Here is a 12,273-nt window from a genome sequence, read left to right on the forward strand (position 1 = left end):
ATGGGATCTGGGCCTACCTATGTCACCCTATCTCCAAAGGCTGTCACATTCTGAGATACTAGGGGTGAGGACTTTAACCCATGAATTGGGCAGGGGGCACAATTCAGCCCATAACAGCCCTCCAAGCACCACAGCTAACAACTTGTTTGATTCTTTGAGATATTCTACCTTGGAAAGGTGGCAATTATAATAAAACCATTTACACTGTCTGTAAAAACAAAATGAAACAAAAACAAAAACAAAACCGTTCTGTGGACTTTCATGCAACTAAACAGTACTTACTCCTGCAAGAGATAGCAAAATCTTCTCTTGCTGCTATCCATCCCTCTACTACAACAACACCCTCTCCTGCATCCATCCCCTACCTACAGGATCAGGCAAAGACAATTTACTATGTACTAGACATCTTTGGTGATGATATACGGTTTGTGTATGTGTGTGATATGAACAGAGAGGGGAAGAGAAAGGCCCACAATCATTTATGTTGCCCATAAAGTATGACTACAGACAGTACCTAGGTTTAAGTGCTCATAAATTCTTGTAAAAATGATTTAAATGATAACAACTCCAGAAATAACTTTAACTGCAGGATGACCGAATGTTTACTTCACTGGTGGAGGTTGTCTGTGGATCCTGGCAGGTTGAAAGAGGCAGAACTATTTACTTGGATCACTTTTAACTTGGACAATGATAACTATGCTAAAAAATATTTTTTTTAAGTGGAACGACAGAACGGGGAGCACTTTGAAGTTAAAGATTTATAACTCTATGTAGTTCAGAATATTCCAGAAATGTACTGGTGTGCTTCTTAGGACATGCATTATTCCTTGAGCTGTTGGAATATTTCTTGGAGTCTCCAATAGGCCTGCTGCATTTTGGCAGGAAGGATGGATTGGGAGAGCAGTAAAGGCAGTGTGAGGTAAGAATAATGGCAAAAGAGGGGAGGTATTAGTTGAGCAAAGAACACTGCAGCATAATGAAGCTCCTGAGAGCTACCAAACAGCTCGCCTGCAGGATTAAGCCTGTCATGAGAGTATGATGGAGACATACCTTCCGTATGACCAAACCATACAGACTCCCTGCCACACAACTTTGCTTGCATATTTTTTCAGTCTTTGAATTATTGTGCTACATTCTGAGTGATTTTCTAAAATTTATTTTCTGTTTTACCATTGCTTTCTTCAGTTGCGTCTAAACATCTGTCTAAAACTTGCTACTGGCTTTATACATTCAGATTATGTTTAGTTCTCAGACTCTTAAGTTTTCTTTTGAAAAATCCTTTTGCTTTTATAATGTCAAATATAAAACGCTATGATCAAATGCTAGGATGCATAATTACATATGTCTATGCATATATCCTTATGTATGTATACAGGCATATATACATACATATTTCCATGTACTCTTTGGGATACATAATTATGTATGTGTGTGTATATACTTAAATTCAGACTGCTTTATTACCTCATGTACTTGGGGTTCTACCTCCTTGTTTGATGTCTTTTATAGTGAGTGCTTTCTGCACATGATTTCTAATACCTCATTCTCTATAGAGATTTGTTCTTGTGTCCAGGGGGAGAATTCGAATGGTTGTTCTCAGGGCATTGGGGTCAAATGTAGTTTTGCTTTAAATTTTCAACAACAGTTTAAAGGAGGTCAATTCATAATGCTTATCAATTTTCTGAGATGGAGATTGGAAAGGAAGCTTAGTTAATATACTGGACTAGAGTTGGGTCCCAGAAGATCCACTGGGTCAAGTTCAACAAAATATGAGTCAACAAGAATACTTCACTCTAGCTGTGAAAAGCTGCCTGCAGTTTACTAGATTGTCAATTGCTTTTCTTCCTTTGGAGTTTAACACACATTTCCCTGGTCAGCCCTTCACCTTCCACTGGATAGCTGCTGCTGACCCTTTAGGTCTAAGGTTCGATGCCATCTGCATTGGGCAGTCTTCTCTCATCAATCTCCCCAAGACTGGAATGGATGTCTTTCATTACACCCTAGTACAGTGAGTCCTATACTTTCCTCCATCATGGTGTTCATTATACTCACTGATCCTTTCTGTCTCTCCTATTATTCAGTAATTTCACTATTAAGTAAAATTCTTAAGACTAAGGATTTTGTTTTAAAATGATGATTTAAACATAGCCACAGTATTGAGCACTCACTATACACCAGAAAGCTAAGGCAAAATTTTCACATATATTTTACCTTTTATTATTCACAACAAACCTGCAAAGTTAGGTATTTTTATCTCCACACCAAAGATGATTCAAAGGAGACTCAGAAAGGTCAAGAAATTTTCCTAATATGAGTCAGCTGATAAATGGCAGAGACAGGATCCAAATCAAGATCTGCCTTTCATATTTGTATTCTTAATAATGTCCTATATTCTTAGGGTGCCTGGGTGACTCTGTCAGTTAAGCATCTGACTCTTGGTTTTTGCTCAGGTCATGATCTCAGGGTCCTGGGATCGAGTCTGGCATGGAGCCCAGCATCAGGCTCTGTGCTCAGCACACAGTCTCTAGAGATCCTCTCCCCCTCCCTCCCCCTCTGCCCCTCCCCCTGCTCATGCCTGTGCATGCGCGCTCTCTCTCTAATAAATAAGTCAATAAATGAAATCTTAAAATAATGTCCTATATTCTTTATTCCATATCTATATCTCCAGTACCTTTGGAATAGGTGTAAAATGCACATTTTGTGAGTAAATCCATGTGAATTCCCGGGTGCTAAAATAACAAAACTTTCCAAAGGGGAAAGAACACAGGGGAAATACAATGTTCTGGTTATATATTGCTACATGTGAAAATACCCCCGCAAGCCTATAAAACAACTCTTCTATTATTTCTCATCATTTTGTGGGTCAAAAATTTTGCAGGGCTCAGCTGGGAAGTCCTTCCTCATGTGGCATCACCTAGGGTCACTTGATGGTGTTCAAGTGATGATGACTGGTCTGATCTGCAGGACAAGTTGGTGGGAATTCTGAAGACTGGGCTCTGCTAGGTTCCTCTCCCTCTCTTCGTGAAATCTCAAGTCTTTCCTATCTGATCCCCTGCAGAGTAGTTAAACTTCCTACATGGCAGCTCAAAGATCCAAGAGACCAAGGCATAATCTGACAATCATCTTCAAGGCTAGGCTTGGAACTGGTACTTTACAGCTTTACTTCCACTGTATCCCACTGGTCAAAGCACTCACAGACCAGTCCAGATTCCAGGGGAGGGGAATCACACGATGTCTTGGTGGGAGGAATGTCAGAGAATGTGCGGCCATCTTTATTTCACTGCATAGAATGAATTCAATGGCAAAAGTGGTATTGGGCAGTTAAGAAAAGCTTTGAATTAGTGATACATGGTGCTTATCTCTGAACTAAATCAGGTCACTTATTATCCTGTCTCACAAAACCCTGATCTTTTCTTGTCCTGTCCTCATCACAGGCTATAATATGTTTTGCTTGAGATTGCTTGCCTAAAGTCTTGTTCCTACTCTAGACTGTTAGCTCCATGAGGGCAGGGAGCATTTCTGTCCTGTATAGCCCTGTACACCCAGCATTCAGCAAAGGGACATATACACAGTGGGCACTTGAGAAATACTTGTTGATTGGATGGATGGGTGGGTAGATGGGAAGAATTTATAGATAGTTCTTCTACCCACTGGACTAAGTGACTAGACCTCAATTCCCCCTCTCTCAAAAATTATCTTTGAGGTTTCTCATAGACCCAGCATTTTGTAATTCACCAGCTTAGTGATATAAGATGACTGTAAGGAAAGCATACACCAATGGCAGGATAAGGTTGCCAAGAAAACGAATGGGATCTCAGGCTCTTATGAATGAGAATGCCAGGTCCAGGACAGAGTCCACTGTTCAATGTTCTGGCCTCTAACTGGAAACCACCTCTGCTTCTGACTACAGCACTTTTAGAAAGCTATTAACAAATTGGAAACTACCTGGGGTGGGGGTCACTGTAGGGTGGTTTAAGGGCCTAGATGTCATAGAGAGGTTGAAGAAAGTGAGAATAGTTTGCCAAAGGAGAAAAAAAAGAACTTAAGGCTCATCATAAATGTATTTAAATGTTCAAGTTGCAACCTCAAGGCAGAAGAAATGGACTTGTTTTCTGTGAACCCCAGAGGACTAACCATGGCTGGTGGATAAGGGTTATATGAAAGGAAAGCTCTGCCCCACAGAAATTTCTAACCAGGGAGCTGTCGGAGAAATGCTCTAACATTTGGAGAAAGTTGTGAGTTCTCTAACGCCAGAAATATTCAAGGAAAGACTCTCCATGTCTAAATATGGATGTAGAAAAAAGAATCAAAGCACAACTAATAATGGACTGGATGACCTATATCGGCAAAGTACAATGCTGGGTGGTATTTGTGGATTTGGAATCAGAGAACTAGAGTTCTAATTGCAACTCTAACATTTTGATGTGATGTCAGGCACATGACTTTACCTCTCTAAGAAGAGGCTTGTGAGAATTAATAGAATAATCCATATAGTACCTATCACGTCAAGTGAGGGACATAGTAGACTTCTATGGAATACGTAGAAATACCCTTTTATTATTTCTATAGTATTATCACATGAAGGGAAGACAATGAATATATCCTTAACATCTGTCTTAACCCAGACTCTATGATAGATGATAGGTGGATGTCTTTCTCTATATCTCCATACGTACATAAACTTCTTATCCTTTCATGACCCTATTATGTAATTTTTTCTTAAAATTCCCCTTTTACAAATGAGGAAACTGGGGCTTAGAGAGTGGAAACAACTTACCCAAAGCCACACACCTAATAAGTGGGTAAACAGAGTTTTAAATCCAGATATTCTCACCTCAAGTTCCAATCTTTTGAAAGTTAGCTGAAATAACCTTCTGTAAATGTGTTCCTTTATTCTAATTATGCCATTTTTGTTAAGCGTTAAACAAACATTTGTCTTGTTTTCTTCACTTGGCCAAGGCTCTGGGGGCCAGGAACTGTATTTGTGTGCTGTTCATACTCTGTATCTCTAGGTCGGTTCTGGGTACATAAGAGATCTCAGTATTTCTCACACACTGTTATTTTGCTGCAAATTTATTTCTGGAGAAAATGATTTCTTACAGTATTTATTTGGGGTTGTTGGATCTGATACATCAAAAGCATAGAGTTCATATCCATGAATATTTATTTCTTTGCATGATCCTCAGCCCATCACCCCTATCTCAGTATCGAAATCGACCTCCCTCCAAGTTCATCTGTTTGTGCTTCCAATTCAAAGCATGGGTAATTCAAGTTAATTTGAGGAACACAAGCTTGTCTCTTGTTAGATGTGTGACTTTGGGCAAGTGACTTAAGAGTGCTCAGCTTCAGTTATCTCATTTGTAAAGTATGCATAATAAGCCCTGTCTTACAACATTTTGTGAAAATTAAATGAGATAATATAGCACAGGAAAAATGATGTGTTCGGCAAAATGTCTCATTTTTCTTCTGCAAACATAAGTAATCTTCCAGCCCCCTTAAAATGTAAGTGAAGGCATTGGTTCTTAAATCTAGCCAAAAGAATAGGACATTTGTGATAAATCTCTTTTCTAGCTCAGGATCTCAGAATCTTCTACTCACTAATTCTTCCCTAGTTACCAGCTGGATGTAAAAAAAGTTCAGTGGTAGACTCTGAGGTCCTAGATAAGGTTTGAGATGAAAGGTGCCACTCTGTGGGAGGAAAGCTGCTCCAGCCACACTCGACTGTGGTAAGAACAATATATATAGCATATACAATAATTATTTGGGGATTGCTTATTACAGCAACTAGTATTACTGACACTGACTTATACAACTAATAAGTGCATCTGGCACATTAATAAGTACCCCATAATTGTTATGTCCTTATCTTCCTTCTCATATCTAACACCACAATATGCCAGAGTGAGGACATTTTCAAATAGAGATACCATTATAATTTGTAAGGCTTCTCCTCTGTATGCAAAAATATATATTTATTTGAATTTTACAACTCTCTAGAACTGGCAAGGAACTACTGCCTTCATTTTTCAGTTAAAGAAATTCAGAAAAATTAGGAGAGGAAAACTTGTCTTGTATGAGCATTGTGGGCTTGATAGCCAAGTAAGTGCTTCATTCAAAGTTCCTCATACCCGGTAACACAGATAGTCAATACTATTAAAACATTTCAGATGAAGACACTGATACTCAGAGCAGGCCCCCAGTTTGTGTACTTGGTAAGTGATTGAGTTGGAAATTTAACTTGAACCAGCATTTCTCCATAATCTGTGCCCTTCTGAACACAGTCTAGCTTCTCAAAGGTCACACAACCAGACTCCTACTAAACGCATAGAAGAACAGAAAATTGCTGACACCTAAACCACGTTGCCTTCCTCTGCAGACACAATGATCTGCCCTGTTGTAAGTGGTTTCCTACCTATTCAAAAGATGGACATCTTTTCCATCTGCATTTCTTCTCAATGAAAACACTGTAGTAGTGGTTGAGTGAATCAATCGATTTCAAATATTTAGAGTTAACTGTGACTGTCCCTTTATGAAATCAAATAAACCAAAGGAAATTTGCTTTTGACATCCCCCAAAATAAATGTATTTTTCACAAGGGAAAATATGGGTGTCGTTTGCCATTGAGTAACATGGCAACAGATGGAACTCAGTGTGAGGCACAGAAATCCATGGGTGTTTCCTGGTGGAGATGCTGTTGCCAGAAGAACGCTGAATTGTGAGGCTGTTTTATAGCAATAAAAATTGTTTAAAAAGTTATTCAAACATAATTAATCTTCCCCAAAATATTCTTCCTTCCTTGGTGTTTTTGTTCTCACCAGTGTTTGAGGAATCTCTCCCTAGGTTTGAGTCATCAAACACCTATTTTGATTTTTTTTAATGTTTTATGTTTAGATACAGACATGTCATTACCCACTGAGAGCTTAGTCATCCCTTTTCAGGGTCACATTAGTGCCTCCACCCATCCCCAAGTCTAGCTTTTCAGCCTCAATTATCCTATACCCACCTTTAAACCCAGCTCATCTAGCTGCCAACTCGTCCCCATAGATGGCTTAACCCATTTCATCTTCATATCTTTGTGTTCCCCCCCTTCTGGTTTTCTCCCCTTCACATCCCCCTTAGAAAATCCTTCCATCTTCCCACATCCAGTCTCCTTTCTGAAAAAGCTTTTATTTATTTGTGTGTTTGTTTTTCTAATAAGCCTTTACCTATGATATTGCTATAGAGGCTCATTTACTTTAATTCTTCCAATTCCATTAGATTTTGACATGAGAAAAAAATAAAGGCAATTCTGAGATCCACTGGAAGTCAGAAGGCAAGAAAGCAGGAAACCAACATCCTTGAGTACTTACTCTGTGCCTGGCACAATGCCATGCACTTTACAGATCTTACTATATTGACTGCTCATGATGACCCTGTGAAGTAGACTGGCATATTCCTATTTAACAATTAAGAAACATAAAGCTTAAAGAGCTTAAGGAATTTCCCCAAAATTACCCAGCCATGAAATAAGTTAGAGTTTGGGCATTGAACCAAGTTCTCTTTGCCTCTAAATCCCTTATACCTCCCAGGACACCATTATATTCAGCTTCCTTCACTGAGTAAACCAGGAACCTAAATACTGATAGGATAGGATCGTTAAGAAAAGGAGAAACATACATATTTAACTCTCTAAATTTTAGTATCAACCACATTATCTATCCTTGGTTTCATGGAGATTTGGAATCTAAATAGTGCCGGCATGGCATATCTGTTCCTGCTTGACAAGTCAAGCATCCCATCAGCTTCTTCATCTGCACCAAAAAACTGGAAGAGTTGGTGAATTCAATGTCCCATAGGAAAACTGTCCAACTGCTTCTGTTACTTTGAAGTCTGTGTTATATTAAACCCTAAATGAATTCTTAACACTCCAAACCCAAGAAGAAGAAAAAGGAGGAGAAGAAAAATTGTACACTATTACTAATTTTCCTACAGCCAACAGGATCCCGAAGTAGTTATCATCAAATAGAAAACAGACACTGTATAAGAAAGCATTGCCCAGTAAAAATGATACAGACCCTAGAGCATAAAGTGATTTTTTTTTTCTTCTGAAGCAGAGGTTTACATTTCTATCTGGAAAAAAAAAAATGCTACCAGATGCTACCTGGCAAGGTATTGACTTTACTGCTCCTGGAACTTATTAAATAAACAACCAATTTATTTTTTAAAAAATGTTAACGGATTTTATTTATTTAGTTGAGAGAGAGAGAGCACAGAGGGAGAGGGAGAAGCATATTCCCCACTGAGCTGGGAGCCCGATGCCGGGCTTGATCCCAGGACCCTGAGATCATGACCTGAGCCAAAGGCAGATGCTTAACCAACTGAGCCACCCAGGTGCCTTTAAACAATCAACTTCTTACCAGGGCTGTTGTTCAGGTAACTCTTGTACTGGCAAAGAGTTAGCTTAGATGGTCTAACGTTCTATCAAGCTCTGATAGAGATATACGACATAGGGATATCAACTCTTACTCAAAATCTATATGCCAGGTATGGTGCTATATGTTAAACATGAATTAACTATTCTAACACACACATACACACACACACACACACACACACACAGACTAAGAAGCAGATATCTCTCATGGTCCTCATTTTAGATATGGAGGAAACTGAGGCTCAAGCAGTTTGGACTACTTATCCATAGTCATAGAACTCACGAATAAGGGATTGAAATTAGGTGTTTGTGGTGAAAATTTCTAGGCTACACTGCTTAACTTAACATCTCCAAAAGTATATAACACTCTTCTAGGTTATCCTGCTATGCAATTTCTAAACTATACTGCTTAAGTTAAAATCTCCATAAATACATATATATAACAAAAATTACATATAAAATAAAACTATGTTAAAAATATAAATATATATAACAATATATATTGGCCCAAGGCCACCCAGAAACTAGATAACTAGATGATGGAGACAGAGGCAGTCTGATTGAAGAGACCTAACCTATATTCACTCCACTGTGATGCTCTAAATAGAACACCCTCTGGACCCCATTTTCCTTGTAAAATCAGGGAAGCATAACTCCGAAACGGAGAACAGAGATGACTAAGTAACGAAAAGAATACCTGGGAGTTAAGTGACCTCAGCTCTTATTCTGGTTCAGAAACCAGATTTCTGCATAACTGGGGCAAGCCATTCTTAGTGATTTTCAAACTGCAAAGAGAATATTAGGGGCTCCTGAGCTTTAGGGTCCCTGGAGGGGTAGGAGTGGAACCCATTAGATAAAGCCATGAGAGAGACAAAGAGGGACTAAATAGCACTTGGTGAGGTCCCCCCAGAGTTGAATATCACATGCTTCACATATATCTCATTTAATTTTTTCATCAACCCAGTGAAGGGGGGGTATCATTTTCCCCATTTTACAGATTAGATAAGCAAGGCTTATGAAACCTTAATAAGAGTGTATCCACATCTTACTCCAAAATCATTTGACCCACGCCACTACTCTAAGAGGATACTTTCTTTCTGAGGTGTCAGAGGTAGAACGGTTCTGAATTATGAGAAACTGGCCTCCTGACACTGCATCAGCCATCTTACCAGTGCAATTCCTGGGTCCCCCCACAGTTCTACTGATTTGGGGTATCCTGGGCTGTGTCTCAGTGATCTGAATTTTAATTAGCTTTTTGGATAATGCTTATTAACATTGATCTTATAAAACAACTTTGTGAAAGGAACAGTTGAGTGGAGAACTGGTAGGCTCATGCTGTGAATGCGAAAGTAATCAAGACTGATAGGGGTAGAGGAAGAAGGTAGGATATGCATGTGTGTGTGTGTGTGTGTGTGTGTGTGTGAGAGAGAGAGAGAGAGAGAGAGACATGGGCATATATGTGTGTGTGTGTGTGTGTGTATAAGTATGGGGGTGGCGTGTGCATGCATATGAGTGTGGTGCTAAGAGACACTGGGTAGAGGAGAGAAAAGGGAGCCCTTTGTCTCAAGGATTTCTTTTGAGGAGTGAGTCACAGGTTCACTTTACTGTCAGGTTCTCCAAGAGACTTCCTGAATCATTCTATTCAAAGGTCGTCTGCCATTATTCTCCATCACTTTGTCCTGCTTTATTTTTCTCTCTAGCCCTCTATCTTACTTTACTGGTATCTTGGCGCATTTACTTATTGTTTTTTTCCCTGTAGAATGTGAGCTGCGTGAGGACAGGGATTTTGTTTTGCCCACGGCTCTACATCATTCATAAACAGAACCCGTATCTTGTAGAATCTCAATAAGTGCTTGTTAAATGAGTGAATAGTAAGATGAGCTTCCAAAGAGGCATAATTTTGTGAGTTTTGAAAATCATTTGGAGTGGCCATAAAAGAAGGAAGATTAGGGGGCTCTGGAAGAAGTAGCCCAGTGAAAGAAAGCAGAGAAGTCTCTACCACCTGGGAACCTTAAGAAGTTGGTTCTTCTCTCTGAAAATGAATTTTACCATGAATAAACACGGCTACCTCCTGGGGCGATTTTCGGGGGTTAAATGTAAAAATGCCATAAAGGATCTAGTTCAGTGATAGGGATGAAGGAGAGACTTAGTACAAGTTCGTTTTTGAGGAGACAGTATAATGAAGTAAACCGTCTAGAGTACAGCTCTGTAGTCATATTGCTGATATTTTTGTTCTGGCTTCCCCGCTTCTTTATTGTGGAACCTTTGGAAAGTGACTCAACCTCTCTGAGCCTTTGCCCTTTTATCTGTGAAATTTGATTAAAATGATACCTACCTTACAAGTCACTGGGAAGAGTAAATGGCTCTGGTCAGGAGACTAAGACCAGGGAAGGTTTCCTGGACAGTGTAATATATCAAATGAACCTCAAATGGTGAATTGGACCTAGCTAGGTGAAGGGCTAATGTATATTGCCCTAGACAGAGGCTGCTCACATTGGCCAAAGTATGGTTAAGAGAGTGAGCAGAGGCTGTTTGCCTAGCCAAAAAGTCATTCAATGTAGTTAAAGGTAAGAGAACTCAAATTTCTTAGCATCTTTTTCATGCTTTCTGAGGCTATAAACTATACTTTATGTAATATTCACTGCAACAGTATGTGGTAAAATAGTCTCCATTTTACAGATAAGTTTGAAACTCAGGTAAGTTAACATACAAATTTGCAAGATATGAAGGGGGAGCTGAAATTCATACCTAACTTTCTTGGGCTCGAAAGCCTCTATTTTTTTTATTAGTGTCATGTTTCAAAAGACATAATAAACATCCTCAAGTTTCTAAGGTGCCAGCCATTTAACAAACATTACTAGCATCTGCTATGTGCCAGTCTTTGTGCTTCGTGTAGGTGTATATGTGATGAACTAGATAAATTCCATGACTTCAGAGATCTCTGAAATGTGTACACATATAAAAAAATAGGAGGCGACTTAATATCTGAGAAGAATTATGGTAAACAGAAAGAGCAGATTGAATTATAGGAAGATCATGAATTGGGGATCTGCCATATTGAATTTGAAATGCCATTCTATGTGGGGGTATCTAGGATGTAGGAGATATACATTTAGAAATAAGCTGCATATCTGTGGCATTTGAGACCTTAGAAATAGTTGGGTTTGCCAAGGGTAGGGTCTAGAGTAGTAAATTTCAATTTGCTCTCAAGTGTTTATTGAGTTTTTTAAAGAGAAGACTAGATTAGGTAGTGTTTTCCAGAGTTTGTTCACCATAGAATCCTTTTAACAGAGAAACTTTCAGAACCAGTGTTCCAGAGCACACACTCTGAGAAATTATGATCTAGTCTAGCAAAGAGAAGAGGACTCCATTAATCAAAACAAACTAGATTTTGCTCCAGTAGCAACTAACCTGTATCTCTCTTAGTGGTTTAAAATAACAAAGGTTAATTTATTGCTTATCCCTCATCAGTTGGCAGGGGGAACTTTACTAACTGTTGTTACTCAGAAAGCCAAATTGGTGGTGCAGCCACCATCTTTAATGTTGTTTGTCTCTGCATGAGAGGGAGGGAAAGAGCAGGGAAAGAGACCTCTGGTGGGTTGCAAGTCCATCCACTAAATTTCCTGGCATGGCAGAGATACATATTATTATTTATCTTTGTAACTCACTGGCTAGGACCATTCTCCTGTTCCACTTGTCCACAAGAGAGATTGGAAGTGTGATCTTACTGTGTGCCCAGAAGGCTGATCCTATCATGTGATCAGAATTATTTGGTGAGCATAAGTTACATTCATCCTAAGGAGACAACCTTAAGGAATTTTCTACTTATAGAGCAAGAGAGAGGCTTGAACAAAAGGGGT

The sequence above is a fragment of the Eumetopias jubatus genome, unplaced genomic scaffold (genome assembly GCF_037043125.1).
Source record: "Eumetopias jubatus isolate StellerSeaLion01/CBP00866 unplaced genomic scaffold, mEumJub1_p1.0 scaffold_15, whole genome shotgun sequence".
Classification (NCBI taxonomy): Eukaryota; Metazoa; Chordata; class Mammalia; order Carnivora; family Otariidae; genus Eumetopias; species Eumetopias jubatus.